Source organism: Mytilus edulis, chromosome 3 (genome assembly GCF_963676685.1).
Source record: "Mytilus edulis chromosome 3, xbMytEdul2.2, whole genome shotgun sequence".
Taxonomy (NCBI): domain Eukaryota; kingdom Metazoa; phylum Mollusca; class Bivalvia; order Mytilida; family Mytilidae; genus Mytilus; species Mytilus edulis.
The window spans coordinates 16,456,922-16,478,217 of NC_092346.1; positions in this window are offsets into that span (position 1 = coordinate 16,456,922).

A 21,296-nucleotide genomic window follows, 5' to 3' on the forward strand; every position below is an offset into this window, starting at 1 on the left:
ATATGTTCTATTAAGGTTATTTCACCTTTTAGAACCGACAATTACAACCAGAGACACAAAAATATTTCTTTTGTTAAAGTGAAACGCATAACACACGTTTTATAAGCGAATAAGGAACGAATAATTAACAGGATATCAGTGTAGCGGTGAAACGGGTACATAGGCGCTAATAGGGGTTTTTCAACTCAGAGAACACATAATTACCACCAGTGACATGAACACAATTAAAAAACGATTTATTTCAAGGTGCAACGTAAATCACGCGTATTAAAAGCGATTAAGGAACGAATAAGTAACAGGATATAAACCGAGCGGGTCATTTCATCTATAAGAACACATTTCATCTCTAAGAACACATTGTTATCACCAGAGACATGGACACAATTGAAAATCCTTTTCTAAAAGGTGCAACGTACAACAAACCAAGGTGTATCTCTAGTAATATTTTCAAAGACCAGGGACCCTATATGACATACACAAGACCCCATGGTCTTATCCTAAGTAATATTTACAAAGACCAAGGACCCCATATGACATACACAAGACACCATGGTCTTATCTCTAGTAATATTTTCATAAGACCAGGGACCCAATATGACATACACAAGACCCCATGGTCTTATCTCTAGTAATAATTTCATAAGACCAGGGACCCAATATGACATACACAAGACCCCATGGTCTTATCTCTAGTAATAATTTCATAAGACCAGGGACCCCATATGACATACACAAGACACCAAGGTCGTATCTCTAGTAATATTTACAAAGACCAAGGACCCCATATGACATACACAAGACACCATGGTCTTATCTCTAGTAATATTTTCATAAGACCAGGGACCCAATATGACATACACAAGACCCCATGGTCTTATCTCTAGTAATATTTTCATAAGACCAGGGACCCCATATGACATACACAAGACGCCATGGTCTTATCTCTAGTAATATTTTCAAAGACCAGGGACCCCATATAACATACACAAGACCCCATGGTCTTATCTCTAGTAATAATTTCATAAGACCAGGGAACCAATATGACATACACAAGACCCCATGGTCTTATCTCTAGTAATAATTTCATAAGACCAGGGACCCCATATGACATACACAAGACACCAAGGTCGTATCTCTAGTAATATTTACAAAGACCAAGGACCCCATATGACATACACAAGACACCATGGTCTTATCTCTAGTAATATTTTCATAAGACCAGGGACCCAATATGACATACACAAGACCCCATGGTCTTATCTCTAGTAATATTTTCATAAGACCAGGGACCCCATATGACATACACAAGACACCAATGTCGTATCTCTAGTAATATTTTCAAAGACCAGGGACCCCATATAACATACACAAGACCCCATGGTCTTATCTCTAGTAATAATTTCATAAGACCAGGGACCCCATATGACATACACAAGACACCAAGGTCGTATCTCTAGTAATATTTTCAAAGACCATGGACCCCATATGACATACACAAGACCCCATGGTCTTATCTCTAGTAATATTTTCAAAGACCAGGGACCTTATATGACATACACAAGACACCATGGTCTTATCTCTAGTAATATTTTCATAAGACCAGGGACCCTATATGACATGCACAAGACACCACGATCTTATCTTTAGTAATATTTTCAAAGACCAGGGACCTTATATGTCATACACAAGACACCATGGTCTTATCTCTAGTAATATTTTCAAAGACCAGGGACCCTATATAACATACACAAGACACCACGGTCTTATCTCTAGTAATAATTTCATAAGACCAGGGACCCCATATGACATACACAAGACGCCATGGTCTTAGCTCTAGTAATATTTTCATAAGACCATGGACCATATATTACATATACAAGACACCACGGTCTTATCTCTAGTAATATTTTCATAAGACCAAGGACAATATGACATACATAAGGTGCAAATTGAACATACCTTGTGCAATGTGACGATATGCACGGCATGACATTTCAAGGCGCTTGTGTGCATAAAATGCTTCTAATATGCGTGGCTGCACTATTTCCCGTGCATAGTCTATTCAACTTCACAGGACAGAATTTAATGCATTTCTGTTTTGTTGTGTACGCTACTGACGACCACCTAGGACAGTTTGTTAAAAATAAAACACGTTGAGACTTTGTTAATCTCACAAACAAGAAATGCCACAAAACAGTCAGCCTTAAGTTACATAGATTTAATTATGACTATTGAACGTGTAGCTAGCCTAGCTGCTACATAGATATTGATAGCAGATAGACTAGCTACTCGTTAAGTAAAAAAAATCTCTCATGGATGTGAAACTAAGCTACTGGACCAACTTCAGTGGGAATCACTGCAACACAGACGATGGAAACAGTGTCTGGTGCTGTGTTACAAGACTCAACACGAGATGATTGCCATTCATCCAGCCAAATACTACACAACAGGGGACAGTAGGACCAGGGGCAACCATAAATTTAGAAAAACTAGAGTGAAGAGGGATGTATACTACCACTCATTCTTCCCAAGAACAACTAGAGAATGGAATAAACTCCCCGAATCTGTAGTGGAGTCTGGATCTCTAGAGGACTTCAGGGCCAGAGTGAATACCATCCCCTGGACCCAGCCACATCTGAAATAGACAGCAGGATAACCAGTGTACATAGATGTAATTAATATCATATTTTATTGTAAACACCGTCCAGTTTATTTCCTGGACTTTTACTTTTGGCCAGAAGAGTGGCCTCCTGTCTGTTTGAGATGCGCCCGAGTCAATTACACTTTACTACAGAGTTCGACTCGTAGTGGGAAGAAGAAGAAGAAGAAGAAGAAATGATAAAAAAAAAAACTTTGGAGACTAAATAATTGCAGGAAAGCAGGGTTGGGTATAACGGACCCACTTGTAGAAAAATAACCATATGTTAACATAAAGTTTTGTACAGATATTATTTCATTGTAGATTAGAGAAAACATATTTGTATCAAACTTTATGAAATTAACTATACTAATATTATAGTATTGCCATACCAACGCTGTTTATTGTATTTCGTGTATAAGAAGAGGTGGTGGCAATTTTTTAATACTTTTACCCCCCCCCCCCCCAGGGGCGGATGCAGGAATTTTCGAAAGGGGGGGTGCTAACCCAGGGCACCCAGGGCAAAGGGGGGGGGGGGGGGGGTGCAAAACATATGTCCCGATACAAATGCATTGATCGGCAAAAATAAAGGGGGGGTGCGCACCCCCGGAACCCCCCTCCTGGATCCGCCACTGCCCCCCATTTTCTTTGAATTTGGGTCTTTCTAAATTTCACTCTAGTTGCTAGGGTCACCCTACCCCAACTTTGGGCCTCAATTTAAAATGTTTCATAACTTTACCCACCTGGGTCTTTGGGTCTAGGCAAACTGTAGGGATTTTTGTTTATGAATTGCAGAATGAGGAGGTGATGTCACTTTTATTGTAAACATTAGTTATTTAATACTGAGAGAGGTCAGATTCGTCTTTGAATATCTTTCTACTTTGGAAATTAAAGTACTTTAACACATTTAATACAATGATTGGTTCATCAATTAGGCAAAAGTCTTTATTCAAAATTACATTCGGGGCTCATTTTGTCCGAATTGCACTAAGACGAATGAATGACCAATCAAACACGACATGTACATCAAATACAGTTTTTCACATTGGGTTGTCGGCCTTGAAATTCTTTTACACAAACAGCGTATTTTTAAATCAGAAGTTAACTGTCATTATTTATTTTAAACAACACATTCGTCTTATTTCAGGTCAAGAGTACTTGCTATTTATCAAGCTTCCTGATCACCAAATCTTAATTATACATGTTGTAATATCATACATAAAAAAACACCGATGTTTGTTAAATAGTTTAATGTATACTCTATGCACTGAAGCCAAGAAAGGTGAGGTCTGTTCCCGTTGAAATATTGTTAGTTACCTACAATGAATTTCAACACATCTACCTCAGGTTTCAACGGGGCCCTTTGACCTCAATAACATATGAGTATAGAATTGATTGGGATTGGGATTGATACACTTTAATAGAACAAGGACTTGTATAGGCTGTTTAGCATTAGTTTTTTAATTTTTGAAGTTGAAAATTATGTTACAGGGCACAAAGGTATCTTTAAATTTATTTCTTACTGAAAATCTAAAGCTATTAAACCATTGATGTGGGTTATACATCCAGTGAGTGGGAAGATGATGATCTCAGAGGTAGAGATTAACTTATAAAGATCAGTAGCCAGCTGGGCTACGAGACCTGAAAATTGCGCTTTTTGTTCAGAAATGGCGCATAGAGTGACACATGTAAGCTCCCACATGGCGCACAATATGTTTCATTTTGTATCTAAATGTTAAGATATTGTAAAATGGATATGATATATAATATATAAAACACCCGGCCCATTGAACCTTTTACTTTCAATTCAATATCAATGTTCTAATATCACATACTACATGCAATAAATCAACTATATTTGGTGTATGGACAGTGTTCAAGCTAGTCCTTTTCACAGGGCGGTCCACCCGCCCTTACCCGAGTGCCGCCCTGTGCCCTTTGTACAGTTTCCAGGGCGCCCTGCCTTTTTTTGAAGATGGATTGTATATTATTTTGTTCGTATTGATATGATCCGCCAATAACGAAATTTTACCTGGCTTTCTTTACGACTCCAAGCTAATCAACAGTAACATCAGGTGTCACAATCTGTTGTTCTAGGTTATCCGTTTATTGGATGGGTCATTAATGATCATCAACATTAATTCATTCAAATAGAATCGGTCCTGCTTCAGGTTAAAGTTTTTGGTCAAGGTATAGTTTTTGATGAAGCTGAAGTCCAATCAACTTGAAGCTTAGTACACTTGTTGCTTATCATATGATCTTTCTAATTTTAAAGCTAACTCAGACTTTTGACCCAAATTGCATGGTCCACATGAAATAGTACATAGTACACATGTTCCCTTTGATATGATCTTTCCAATTGTAATGCCAAATTAGATTTTTTACCCCCTTTTTTAATGGTTCACTAAACATAGAAAATGATAGTGCGAGTGGGGCATCCATGTACTATGAACACATTCTTGTTAATACTTATTTTCACTGTTCACTATATGATCCTAACATTGTGCATTTACAGCTGTTTTTTGCTGTATTGCCATTAAGCACGCGCACAGCAGAGGTAGAACAATCATGCATAATACACCAGTTACTTCTAAAAATACAATGACAGCTAATCACCTTAAGACAGTACAACATTTCTTTATACATTATAATTTAAAAGCAGGTAATCCAAACATAACATTGTACTTAAAACCATTAACAAGGAAACCCTTTTAATTTGTGATCTTCCCTTATATTTCCATTTCCGCTTGTTTTCCCCACTAAAATGTTATAAATATAAATAGATTTTCTACACCATGATGTATAACACACCTACCTTTGTTGGGTGAAATCATTATTTCATAAAAAAAAATATGGCAAGAGTTGTACACATGAGAGCGCTTAGTATACAATTTCCCAAATAGTTCATGTTTCAACGGGCATTATTCTTTTTAAAGTAAGTAATCCACACTGATTTTTGAACTCGTCCAAGATAAAGCTGATTTAACCTATGAGCCCAAGACATTGCTGATTTAACCTCTGATATAAGTTGTTTCTATGTACCCTTCAAAGCATTGTGTGAGAGGAAAAAAGGCATGTGACATATACAATATGTACATGCATGGTAAGCAATGGTAATTAAAAAAAAAACTGTCCACATAATTCGCAAGCCTATACCAATCAATCAAAATCTTTAGAAAAAATCTAGGACAAGTTTTATGATAAATGGGTCTCATTGGGGTCTAAGCGTGACGCGGGATTGCCGATTATTTTGTAAGCGTGAAACGTGAAAGTCAAATTATTGTGTCGTGAAAACGGGAAATGAGGTCTAGCGGGATCCAGGAAATGACAAAAAAATGAGAATTGCTTACGTACATAGTGTAAGCGGGAAACGGGAATGTGACAAAACAGTAAGCGGGATCCGGGATCGGCACACCCCAATGAGACCCCCTGATAACAAAAAGAATCTGCAGCTTATCGTTCAAACTTTTGAACAGGACAGGAGTCAGAAAATGTCTCAAAAGCACATATACTTTAAAAGGGTAAAGAAATAATCTTCTACCAATCTTCTGAAAAACAATATGAACTGACGGCAACGCCTATTCACATTAGGAAAAAAACAAATTATACAACGGTATTATATAGTTAACATGGTTAAGAATTAATCTAAGAAAGTTTCAATAAATTCTAAAATTTTAGAAGAAATGGAGGATACACCATATACACTCCCCATATATAGCAATGAACAGTCAAATATTTGCTAAGCGAAAACCCAATTAATTTGTGGAAGTTTGTTTGAACGAAATTCATTCACTGGTTTAGAAAAGTATATTTACGCAAAAAAGAAGCAGTTGGTACATATAGCAAAGAATACAATTTTCTTAAAAAAAGAAGAGAGGAAACAGCTAGTGCAAACATTTTTAGATATTAGAAAGTTATTAGAATTTCTTTGAGAACAGTGATACTAAGTTGTTAACAGAAATACTTTGTGGTGAAAGAAATATACGGGGTAGGCACTTAAAGTTAACCATCGAGGGACGTTAACTACCGAGGGTAGTAATGAATATTCATCTTTACCGGATGATTGACAGCGATGTAAATAAAAACATGAGAGTGATTACCGTGTGTCAACGTCATATCAAATTAATTCAATTTAATTGTTAGAAATACTGTTTTCTGCTGAAAATTAAAAAATAAATAAAATTGAATGGAATGGAATGGAATTGAGCTATGTACAATACAGTAAATATTAGCAATTAGAACTAGACGGTAGACAAGCATATTTTGCATATTGATTCTTTTTTGCATGCCTATTTGGTTATATTATAATGCACTAATTGTTTTGATACTGTTTAATGTTTAAATAAGACCCATATGTGAACCATTTATGCACTTTTAATATAAAGATCAGATTCACACAGGATCATACAGTTCGAGCTAACTATTTTATGTACGAGAGCTATTACTAATGTAACGGTGATGCTGAGATAATCTCCCTTTGCTAGAATATGGGATGACGCAAAATGAACTATATCACTGTGCAAGAACGGAATAGCAAAGTGAATATATAAATCAAACTGTATTGGGATGATTTGGTAAACGTTTATCCAACTTACTGGATATTTTATGAAAGATTTTGCCATTTGTATAGAGGAATTATACCTTTTCAAATAAACTTGGGAGAATAATACACTAATTATAGAATTTTTAGCAACTTAAACGAACTAATCTTGTCAAATATACATCAAATTCATTGTCTTTGAATGTAAATTTGTTGCGTGCAATTGTTAAATATTTAATGCGATGAGTGTTATTATAGCCTGAAATGAGATTTTGATTACAATGATTAAGAAAAAATCCTGATTACTTCAAACGCAATACTTCAAAATGCGAGTCTTAATTATTGTCGCAATAATAAAAACCTCGCATTAATTTCTGAATTTACAGACATCTGTACCGTCAGCGTACCGTGATCTGTTAAAGGTTTTTTTTAATAGTTAATTCCGGTGTCACTTTGTCTCTTTTAGAGAGTTGTCTCATTGGCAATCATGCTATATCTTCTTTTTTTTATATAATAAAACAAAAACCTGAACGACTTTACATTATAAATTAAAATGCATCCTAGTCGTGATGGAGACAGAGTCAAATGAACAAATGGACTAGATGAAACTGAACGAAAAAAAGAAAGAAAACACCAATTTGATCTGATAGGGGTGAATTCTATTCTTTATTAATTCAAACTCGAGTTTGGTTTGGAACCGTATCTATTGCGATTATTACCCAAGGACAGATATTACATATCTAAACTTCGATGCTCGAATTTGAAGTTACCTATTGAGACGGGTAGATGGGCGGGGATCGCGAGGGAAAATAGAATATGTACATTATGTAATGAGGGAATATGGGATGAGTTTCATATATTGTTTACCTGTAAAAATGCTGATGTTTCTGCTCTTAGATCAAAGTTTGTACCAAATTACTATGTAATGAATCCAAGCAAGAAGAAATTCACTGGCTTGTTGTCTATATGTAACGTACAAGTTCAAAGGAAATTATCAATTTTCGTGAAGAAAATCATAAAATACTTAATCTAATTATACCAATTGTCTTTTAAAATATACTATGTATTTGTGTTTCGTTTGTCCTGTCTCGCTATGTATTATCTTAATATGGTTGTATATATTATTGTCCTCTTGTACACAAGTATGTGTCTGAGGTTATGAATAAAATCTTGAAATCTTGATACGAGAAAAGATTATATTTGCTTCGGCTTTTTCCATTTGCGCCAATCTGCACTTAATTAGCGCCTATTTTTGTGTGATTAAATGATGATACCCATGAGCTCAACATGTGTCTATACACACATTTATCTATATTGTAGCTTGTGTTCATTGAATTGCTGCGTTTGGTTAAACAAGTTTAATTTTATCATCTAAATTTATCAGACCTAACCTTTCGAATCAATTTGGCGCAAATTAAAAAATGTCAATGTGCGCAAATGAAAAAAAATATGCTTTTTCAAAATTGGCGTAATTGTCATACGTACATTCACCGATCACATATTACTGGTTAGATTAAAAAATAATATATTATTTAGATTAAGAAGTACTTTAAGAAATTGATTGATTGTTGTTTGCCATCAGTACAGCCGCAAATATTTCAGACAAGTTCAGGGAGAAAACTAAATAATGAATACAATAGGGAATGTTACTGGTCAATTAAATGTCATCAGTCATTCAGAGTGAAGTATAGATACGAAACTTTGGACTGTCGATTGAAAATAGTTTGTTTTGATAACAACCGCCGGTAGGTATAGACAAATACGGTTGATAGACGGTATATAGGAGCACTAAATTCTATGTTAACCACCGACAGTAGGTATAAAGAAATACTATTGAAAGACGGTATATAAAGGAGCACTATATTTTACGTTAACCACCGACGGTAGGTATAAAGAAATACTGTTAATAGACGGTATATAGGAGCACTATATTGTATGTTAACCACCGACGGTAGGTAAATTCAGATTCTTTTGACAGACGGTATATATGAGCACTATATACGGACCATATAATACGTTATATTGACCATCGACGGTAGGTATAAATAAAAACTGTTGATAGACGGTTTATAGGAGCACTTTATTGTATGTTAACCACCGACAGTATGTATAGACACATAATTTTAATAGACAGCACTATATTTTACGTTAACCACCGACGGTAGGTATAGACAAATACTTTTGATATACGGTATATAGGAGTACTGTATTGCTTGTTAACCACCGATGGTAGGTATAAACAGGTACTGTTGATATACGGTATATAGGAGTACTATATGTCATGTTAACCACCGACGGTAGGTATAGACTAAATACTGTTGATAGACAGTATATGGCAGGACTATATTGCATGTTAACCACCGACGATAGGTATAGACAAATACTGTTGATATACGGTATATAGGTGCACTGTATTGCATGTTAACCACCGACGGTGGGTATAGAAACAGGTTAGAAACATAGTGTTGATAGACGGTATATAGGAGCACTATATTGCATATTAACCACCTATGGTAGGTTTAGAAAAATACTGATAATAGACGGTATATAGGTGCACTGTATTATATGTTAACCACCGATGGTAGGTATAGACAGGTACTGTTGATATACGGTATATAGGAGTACTGTATGGCATGTTAACCACCGACGGTAGGTACAGACAAATACTGTTGATAGACGATATATAGGAGTACTGTATGGCATGTTAACCACCAACGGTAGGTTTAGAAAAAAAAATAATAATAGACGGTAGGTACAGACAAATACTGTTGATATACGGTGTATAGGAGCACTATACTGTATGTTAACTACCGACAGTAGGTATAGACAAATACTGTTGATAGACGGTATATAGGAGCTCTATATTGTATGTTACCTATCGACGGTAGGTATAGACACATACTGTTGATAGACGGTATATAGGAGCACTATATTGTATGTTAACTACCGACAGTAGGTATTAGACAAATACTGTTGATAGACGGTATATAGGAGCACTATATTGTATGTTAACTACCGACAGTAGGTATAGACAAATACTGTTGATAGACGGTATATACACATGTAGGAGCACTATATTGTATGTTAACTACCGACAGTAGGTATAGACAAATACTGTTGATAGACGGTATATAGGAGCACTATATTGTATGTTAACTACCAACAGTAGGTAAAGACTAAAACTTTTGATGGACTGTATTTGTAATAGCACTATATCGTATGTTAATCACCGACGGTAGGTAAAGACAAATACTGTTGATAGACGGTATATAGGAGCACTATATTGTATGTTAACTACCGACAGTAGATATAGACAAATACTGTTGATAGACGGTATATAGGAGCACTATATTGTATGTTATCTACCGACAGTAGGTATAGACACATACTGTTGATAGACGGTATATAGGAGCACGATATTGTATGTTAACTACCGACAGTAGGTATAGACAAATACTGTTGATAGACGTTATATAGGAGCACTATATTGTATGTTAACCACCGACGGTAGGTATAGACAAATACTGTTGATATACGGTGAAAAGGAGTACTGTATTGCATGTTAACCACCGACGGTAGATATGGATAAATACTGTTGGTAGACGGAATATAGGAGCATTATATCGCATGTTAACTACCGACGGCAGGTTTAGAAAAAAAATAATAATAGACGGTATATAGGAGCATTTTATTGCATGTTAATCACCGACGGTAGGTATAGACAACTGTCATTAGAATGTGTAATGGAGCACTGTATTGTATGTTAACCACCGACGGTAGGTACAGACAAATACTGTTGATATACGGTATATAGGAGCACTAAATTGTATGTTAACCACTGACGGTAGGTATAGACAAATACTGTTGATAAACGGTAAATAGGAGTACTGTATTGCATGTTAACCACCGACGGTAGGTATAGATAAATACTGTTGGTAGACGATATATAGGAGCACTGTATTGTTATTGGTTGCTGTCTTTGATATTAATTTTACGTTTATCGTTTCAGCATTAATCGGGCTGTTAGTTTTCGTTTTTCGTCACATCTAGTCAGGAATGGGTTTTAATAGCATTTTACATGAATACATATGTGTAACTCATGGCTGATTCACATTCGTTTGTCTTTGGTGGATAAGTTTCCCATTGGCAATATTACCACATATCTTCTGAATTTTCATTGCATCATCTAAACATGTAAAATTCGTATATAGAAAATATATACGTATAGATAATACATATATAATATAAAAAAGTAGATGTTGTATGATTGTCAATGAGACAACAGTAGTGTTTGTGGGACAGAATGACCCCCATTAAGGTGGACGTCGGACGCTGAAGCCATATTCGAAAGTTGGCGCAGACGCCGACGCCATATTTGGGCCTTAAGGTGTCAGACCACCAATTAAAAATCCCTATCTGTTCAACCAAATTTTTCAATTTTCACAGCTTTCTAAATATTTTACCTTAAGTTTAACTTCAAGGAAACCAGGTATATCCTGAATTGTACATGTATTACCTTCCTACATGCCAATTTTCAACCAATGTTTAAAGTCTTGTAACAAATTTCTGATTTTGAAATGACAGGTACTACCAAAATAACTCCCGGTTTTCTGGAAATCTTGAATTAGTGTACTATGTAGCGCATTAATCCTGAATTTTTAATGCAAACTCATAGACAAGTGAATTTTGGCTCAAAATGGTCTAAATATATTTCCCTTTCACCAAAAGTTTCATTTCTGCAAATTTGTTGGTTAGTTTAAGTAAACAATGACATCAAAGCACTATTTTGTGTCAAAGTAGGACTACTTTTACATACGTTCTAAATTGGAGGGAGTAATTGGTGGTCTGACACCTTAAAGCGGACGCCATAGTCGACCCTGAAATCAAGACGCAAACTTCGGGTTGGACCATGTTACTCGGACATCGAGACGCCGACGCCATATTTGGGCTTAAATCCTGGACGCTATATCTTAATGTTTGACCAGGCTACCCTCCAGGGTGAATACTTTTAGTGACCCTAGAAAGAGTTTTTCAAGACTTGAGACCTGCTATACATCCATGTAGGTGTTTTAAGATTTTTTTTTCTTTTTTTCTGTTTTTTTTCTTTCTTTTTTCATTATTTTTTTTTGTATCATTATTTTTCATTTAATCAAATAGAGCTATGAGTTTACTGTCATTCTGAATCGTGTCAGTGGATGAAAAGTTGTTGATAATGTTCTTCATCTCGAGTCCCGACATCTCAATTTGACGTAATAAATGCAATACAGGCCACATGTATCTGAATCATCGGGTTGGATTTGATTGCAAACCACACAGTATTTCGGTCCATTGACGATGAGTACATTTCTGAAATAGCGTTGGTACTTTTCCGGTAATCGTCCTAAGGAGTCGAAAAATTCTAATGGACCCGATGCGGGGAAATGAAATGCAACCCAATGACTCCCCTTTTGATCACAGTTGTCCGTATTGACCACAAACCTTCTACGCCTGTCGCTCACATATCTAGGCAAGTCTTCTGCACAGCAAACGGTCACGTGCAATCCACTCAAAGCATCCTCTACATCTTTCCCGGTCATCGTTAAGGGCAATGCCGTTTTTATTCCCACAACCTTGCTGACGTCCACGTAGGTGAGCAAACACTAAGTACTCCGCAATCCTGACAGGCGATGAGATCTTTCCGTGTTTCAGCATCCTCTGACGAAATATGTGTTTTCTCGTCGGCAATATCTTCTTCTGATGAGACCGAACTATCGTCTTCAAAAGTATTCGAGAGACGGTCGTCATCCCTCTGTCCGTCTGGTGTCTCTCCTTGACCGACCTGCAAGACCTCTGTGTGCAATCTGGAGGCTTCTGGGGTTCTAGCTTTTAGGTCAACAAGAAAGTACCCGAAAGGTGTCCTCTTTGCCTCTTCAAATTTCCAGAGAAAGAAGTCCCCTCGAGAAGGATACATCTGTCGGCCAAGAGTCACGATTGACTGTCGATCAATGGGGTTATTAAAGAGAATGAGATAATGACAGTTTCGTCTCTGGGTGGGGTCTTTGCCAAAGTATAAATTCTGATTAAAAACGGCGACCGATAAATTCCTATGGTGACACCCTTCCGTAAACAAATCATTTATTCTGGAGTCTTTGTCCGATGTCGACATGAGGTCATCTAATTGGATCATGTTTCGAATGTTGGGATCGAAAAAATCGTCCCTTTCGAGATCAAAAGGAATTCCACGAATGAATTCAACGCGTGGAAGCACTGCATGTTCGTTGTATTTCCTCGTAAAGAGGTTGCCACCTTTTATACAACCAAACGATCCTGTCTGGACTAGGACTTCACAGTTTTTTTATGTGTTGAAACAAATAAAATAAAATAAGTTTTATCGCAGGAGGTTGGACCGGACACAATCATGGTGAAATGGTGTCTATACACGAAAGCCTTCTGCTGCTGCTTTTGCTGCTGCTGCTTCTTTTTCTGCTGCTGCTGTTACTGCTTTTGCTGCTGCTGGGTAACACCTGGGTGGTATAGTGGCTCATCGGAAGAATGCTTACTTCTTATATGTCTTTGAAGATCGTGCGGCCACACATACACTTTACAGCAAATATTGCAATTAAACATACTCGTAATTTCCTAAATGACAGTGAGTAGTTTCCTCTTATAGATTTACTTCACTTCCTTCGAAAATATAGCAAGAGAAGTACATGGTCATCTTTTAGACGACATATTTGAAGATGATCGTATCTCAAAACAAATTCGATGTGATACAATTCATTCCTGGTTACCGTGAAATAGACTGGTTTCCCAAACGTCACGTCCGTGATATCTTCATTTAATCGTATCGACTGGAGAATATGGAGATATTTTCCCTAACGTACGACTGGTGCACGAAATCGGAACAGAAGTACATACGTCTCGTTTAGGCGTCTAATTCCGGTATGAACGACACCTTCAATGCACATTCCCACGATCCATCCAACGTATAGCGTTTTGCAAGGCGCACTTTGAAATTGCCACGAACGTTATTTTCAAACGATGGATGAAAGCGAGTTTTCGCTATTAATAAATAAACAAAACTCGTCCATAGTGTTAATTCCAGTGAAACCTTTAGTATCTCTCTTACAGCTTTGTTATACTCAAAGCCGTATTTAAGGAAATAAACGGAAATAGTAATTGATTGCTTAACGTCCAGTGGCAAATAATTCATGAATGTTTAGAACACGTTAACCATAAATACAATAGGTATAGGTCTTGTAAAAGAGGCCACCCCGCGGGATAAAGAGTATATTGGATAGGAACATAAATTTTGCCCTGCAATAGGCTAAAATGTGTTGTGTATAAGTACAGTAGACTAATTTATCTTCTATACGGTTGAAATAATTTTTATAGTCAATACAATTTTTTGTGTTTCTGTATAATTAATGAATCCTCCTGATCATCTTTCTTCCTTAAGCATTTAGTAATCTTCATCATAATTTTATGTTAAGGACTATATAGACATACAACTTGTTTGATTGGACCGTATGCTAAGAGACGGCCACCTACAGAGCCAGAATCATCTCATTTATACCGGTTCAAACCGGTTCTTGTTTCTCTGCACGGACATAATTCTTGCACGTGCACAAACAAACAAAAAATGCTACTGCAATTATATACTGTAACAGTCGTATTTGTTTGTATTCCTTTATAATTTTTTTATAGTTTAACATCCCATAATTCTTAATTCCTTATATTTAAGCAGCCGTATATTTCTCTATTCGATATATTTTACCAGTCCCTATTTCACTATTCTTTATATTTCTTTTGGTCATATTTCTTTATTCTTTATTTTTTTCGCCCATATCATTCTTTATTTATTTTTTCGTCCATTATTCTCTATTCTGTAAACCCAATCCAAACTCCTTGTATATAAATATTGATTGATTAAATATATTATCCGTGTATTTTTGAAGATAATAACCAACTACGACCGTGGAATTTTCAAATATATAGTTAAGATTATGTTAAATGAGAAACAATTTTAAATGACCAGACGTGGTTTTAGTTAATCATTTGGGTAGAAATCCTAATCATATGATAGTAATTATATGTGGTTGAAATGAGTTGGAATGCAATAGGTGTCAGACCACCAATTAAAAATCCCTATCTGTTCAACCAAATTTTGCAATTTTCACAGCTTTCTAAATATTTTACCTTAAGTTTAACTTCAAGGAAACCAGGTATATCCTGAATTGTACATGTATCACCTTCCTACATGCCAATTTTCAACCAATGTTTAAAGTCTTGTAACAAATTTCTGATTTTGAAAAGACAGGTACTACCAAAATAACTCCCGGTTTTCTGGAAATCTTAAATTAGTGTACTATACACTAGTAAATGTGCCACGTATGATAATCATGCGAAAATCATGCGTAAATCATGCGTATTTTTCGCACGGAAAACGCCCAAATCGAGCTACATCCGATAATCATGCGTAAATTTTCGCATGATTTCCACATGATTCCCACATGAAAATCATGCGTAAAGAACTACATGCGAATAACATGAAATAAGTTTACGCATGATTTACGCATGATTCACGCATGTATTGGCCTTCGTGCGCATATCATGCGTGGCACTTTTGCCTGTGTTGTATAGGGGCATAACTCACGAACTATAAAAGAGACGCCCTTCAATTTCAAATTTTATCTGTGTGTTTTAGTAATTGGCATAGTGTATAAGTTGAATTTATAACATTTGGTTGAGGCAAACGGAAACCATTTCTGGGAACGTACCCGACAAACGGACTGGACTGACGGACAAGGGCTAGACTAAACTTGTCCCACGCCTAGCGGCGGGGGCATAAAAAATGTGTTTGATACCCATAATTCGTGACAGTAACATTTGTATTCCTTTTTCTTAATTTAAAGTCTTCTTAGACAGGCGATTTCCTTCGTGTGTATCGCCAATTAATATATTTTACACAGAAGCAAAAGAATTAGTTTCGGCAGCATGGTTAATCGAAGTGTAAAACCTAAGATTTTCATCCCTAGGTTTACATTTCGATAAACCATGTTGGCGAAACTATTTCCGTTGCATCTGTGTAAAATGTATCCAGGTACACACACTAATGATATTCACCGCTTAAAAAAACTTTGGTAGAAAATAAAAAATAAAAATATTTCGGTCAAGAAATATGAGAATTAGACATATTTTCCCCCGGAGAGTTTCGGTGTGTAAACTGGGTCACTGGCTAACAAACCCACCCGTTTACACGACAAAAATTTCTAGGTATAGTGTAAAATGCGTTAAAACTAAATTGATTGCGGTCAAGTTTGTTTCACTTTGTCAAAAAGGTTTTAATGAAGAAGATTTTTGTAAAAATAATAAACAGCGATGGGTGCAGAGTGAGGAAGAAAGCTCTCTTTATTCTGTGTGCCATGTGAGCTAAAAATCTGTGATAATGAATTTTAATCTGAAATTACCAATTACAATAAAAACTGTGGTAACGAATTCCACAAATTCGTTATCACAAATTTAATCAGTTAAAACAAATTCTACAATTCGTTATAACGATAAAATCGTTATAACGAATTTATCGTTATCACAAATTACAAAAAATCGTGATAAGGAATTTAATTCTTAATAACGAATTACAAGATCTGTTATAACGATTTTCACCAATTCATTATCACAAATTTAATCTGTTAAAACGAATTATAAAATTCGAGATAACAATTTAAATTCGTGATTTCGAATTCAAATAATTTTATATTTTTGGGAGGTCCTAAATGGGCTTCCGTAGAAAGCAATACTACTGAATGTTTCACGATTGTCATGTTAATAAGATAAGAAATCCAAAAATTAAAAAGATAAAGACAAATATTTTATGTATTGATATCAAACATTTTAATCCAATTCTCTTTACACAGGAATAGTTCCGCCTACTGCATTGAGTAACAGTTTTTCTGATTAATATAAATAGTATATCTTGGAGAATTCTTACAGTTGTTATAAACATGTATAAGCAGTTAATTATTTAAGAGGTAGAAGATTCTTTTCAGAATTATCACAGACTTATTACCTAGGGGTTGGGTAAGCGTTTATCAAAGACAAATTCTCGTCCATTTTCGAGAATATACCGTCCACTCTTAAGGGTATGACGTCACTTTAAAGGGTAGTCTGATATTAAGGTATAGCGTCCAAGTTTAAAGCCCAAATATGGCGTCGGTGTCTCGATGTCCGAATCATACGGTCCAACCTCAAATTCGCGTCCCGATTTCATGGTCGACCATGGCGTCCGCGTTAAGGCCCAAATATGGCGTCGGCGTTCACACCCGGGTCCAAATATAGCGTCAGCGTCCGACGTCCACCTTTATGGGTTCATTCTGTCCCACAAACACTACTGACAACTCTCCACAAGAGACCAACATGGCACAGAAATTAACAACTATAGGTCACCGTACGGCCTTCAACAATGAGCACAGCCCATACCGCATAGTCACCTATAACAAGTCCCGAAATGACAATGTGAAACAATTTAAACGAAAAAACTAACGACCTAATTTATATACAAAAAATGAACGAAAACAAATATGTAACATATAAACAAACGACAACCACTGAATTACAGTCTCCTAACTTGGGACAGGCACATACATACAGAATGTGGCGGGGTTAAACATGTTAGTGGGATCCCAAACCTCCAAAAACCTTGGACTTTGGTGTAACAGTACAACATAAGAACGAACTATAAAAATCAGTTGAAAAAGGCTTACTCATCAGATGGAAAAAAATACAAATATATAAGATCCATACAATACATACAGACCATATATCGAAACCAATATATACTAAGCATTCAGCCAATCAAACAAAATCTTAGAACCAAAGATCATTTTCACACTGTATATGGGTTAGAGATCTTAAAACAGAGTTTTTTTTGGACACTGTATATGGGTCAGAGATACAGTTTGTATACAGACTGTATCTAAAAATTAGACCCATAGATAAAGCATACAGAAAATGCATACAGACTGTATATAAGAGCCACAGGCAGTGCACACACTTTATCTTGCAGTAACAGACAAAACATACAGATTTTTATTTCAACTTGGAACAACTTACAATGCATACATACTGTGTCTCTGATCCATAGACATTGTTAACCGACTAAATCTAAGATATACCGACAATAGAAGTATCTTAGACTCATAGTCAAAGCATATAAACAATGTATAAAGACTAAGAACGACGTACAATACATAAACTTAATTTAATTTACAACAAAGAAAATGCATACAGACTGTATCTGGGAAGCACAGACAATACATTGACTGTGTGTAATCAAAGAACCTTTGTGAGCACGCTCACATACTTCACAGCCCGACATTGTCACTAAGCAAACAAAATTTCAACAGATTATTTAGTTCAAACACGCATGAAATTCTGTTGTGTAATTTCAGAAGATATGCAGAAGTATATTTAGGCCGAAATTCTAAGTTCAGAAGGCATAGTTCCTAATTCCTTACAAGAGTACACACGTTGAAATTTCTCGCCTTATTTATGTTGATAGACCTAAATATAAAGTTTTACTACATTTATCACATAAACTTATTAATAACATGACCAAAGAAAATGAGATCAAGGTCATATGACCAAAATGAGGAATACATTTACACCTTACAATCATTCAATACAAATCAGGTCAAATATACAAGACATATTTCATATAATATCTGAGATATAGACTTGACCACCAAAAACGTAACCCTTTTCATTGATCCATGAAACGATGGCGAGGTCAAGTGAAAACTGTCTGATGGGCATGCTGACCAAGGTACGCAAATACTAAACATAGTTACCCATAATATGAGAGAAATTACAAAAACTTTTAACTTTTTTTCAAGTAGTCACTGAACCATGAAAATGAGTTCAAGGACAATGGACATGTGACAGACGGAAACTTCCAAACTTAAGGCATCTGTATTTAAAGTATGGAGCATCCAGGTCGTTCGCCGTCTAAAATATAAAGCTTTTAACAAGTGAACTAACGCTGTCGCCGCCGCATCATCATTCCTATGTCGAGCTTTCTGCGACAAAAGTCGCAGGCTCGACAAAAACAAGAATGTGTCCATCGTACACCGTTCCCCACTTGCCCTATCATTTTCTTTGTTCAGTGGACCGTGAAATAGGGGAAAAAAACCTTCTTTGGCATTAAGCTTAGAAAAAAACATATTATTGGAAACATATGTACTAAGTTTCAAGTTTATTGGACCTGACCTTCAACAAAAACTACCTTGACCAAAACATTTAACCTGAAGCGAGAAAACGGACGAAGGAGCAGACGCATAGACCGGAAAACTAATGCCCATTTACTATCGTAGGTGGGGCATAAAAAAATTAATCATGATTTCCTGCCAATATGCACATTTACATAGCATGTCCTAACTATCTAAAAAATTCATGAAACTCTGTTGTGGTCTTTAGACAGATTTTATGACAAACTGTTGTAGGAGTATATAGGAAATCAATGAATTGATAATTTCATAATTTCCTCATTATCTACAAAGATTTATAAAACTCTGTTATGTGGTTTCAGAGGAGTTGCAATAACGAGAACAGGACTGACAGACCGATGGATCAAAAACATTGTACCATAAAGAACTTTGTTTGGTTTGGTATAATAAAGGGTCTGCTAAATAATGTAAGGCTGAGATAAATTAGTCATTTGGTCACAACAGTTTTTTGTCGAGGTTCGTTTTGTTCAGTCTGTGATGTTCTTTGTTGTGTTTTGCATTCTGTTGTTTGTTTTTTAATCTTTCTCTTTTTTTTGCCGTGGTTTTGTCATTTTATTATTGACTTATGTGTTTGAATAAGCCTTTAGTATCTTTCGCCTCTCTCTTCGGTCAATTTGATTATGTGGGACATACAGATTTAGACCCAAACTTGTCTCTGATTGTTTCGTGATTATTGCAGATGTAAATCATACTATAAAATTGAGTATGGAAATGGGGAATGTGTCAAGGAGACAACAACCCGACCATAGAGCAGACAACAGCAGAAGGCCACCGATAGATCTTCAATGTAGCGAGAAACTCCCGCACACGGAGGTGTCCGTCAGCTGGCCCCTAAACAAATATGTATACTAGTTCAGTGATAATGGACGTCATACTAAGCTCCGAATTATACACAAGAAACTAACATTATAAATCATACAAGACTAACAAAGGTCAGAGGCTCCTAACTTGGGACAGGCGCAAAATTGCGGCGGGATTAAACATGTTTTTTTAGATCTCAACCCTCCCCTATACCTGTAGCCAATGTAGAAAAAACAAACGCGAAACAATATACGCACAGTAAAACTCAGTTTAAGAGAAGTCCGAGTCCGATGTCAGAATATGAAACAAAAGAAAATAAACAAAATGACAATAATACATAAATAACAACACACTACTAGCAGTTATTGACATGCCAGAACCAGACCTTAATTAAACTGATTGAAAGATTATGTCTTCATCATATGAATATCAGGCACAATCCCTCCTGTTAGGGGTTTAGTATTATACCGTCATGAAATATACAACCCTCTTATTTACAATATCATTTGATCAACACCTATTTACAAGGGTCTATTTGATATGATTTTTTTCATTGTTGAAGGCTGTATGGTTGCATATAACTGCTTACATCCACTTTATTTGAACTTGAGTGGATACATGTAGGCGTCTCCACATCTCCGTATTTTTACAGTATTGTATCAGTACTGTTACCTAATAACAGGACAAAACAAGACAGCAATTTGACAAAACTAAAGACATACATACTTGATTTTACTTTTCTAAAGATATAAACAAAATTTTCATAGTTCGTATCTGAACATGTACACAGCCATGGGAATTTTAAGGGACTATATTTCAGTGTGCATATATTTAGTAGCTAATCTGGCTACTTCCTGTTTATCAGACCGGTACATTAGAAAAGAATTGTGACAATATATCCAATCTTTTCAAAAACCAAAGACTAACGTCACTAGGAGCAGAAGTTAGTTGTCATAGATACTCTAGATAGAAAGATAATCTGCCACTTTTATAAAAGGGACTACACATAGTTTTTGAAAGGGTATAATCGGTTTGTGCCGAAATTACTTTCTTT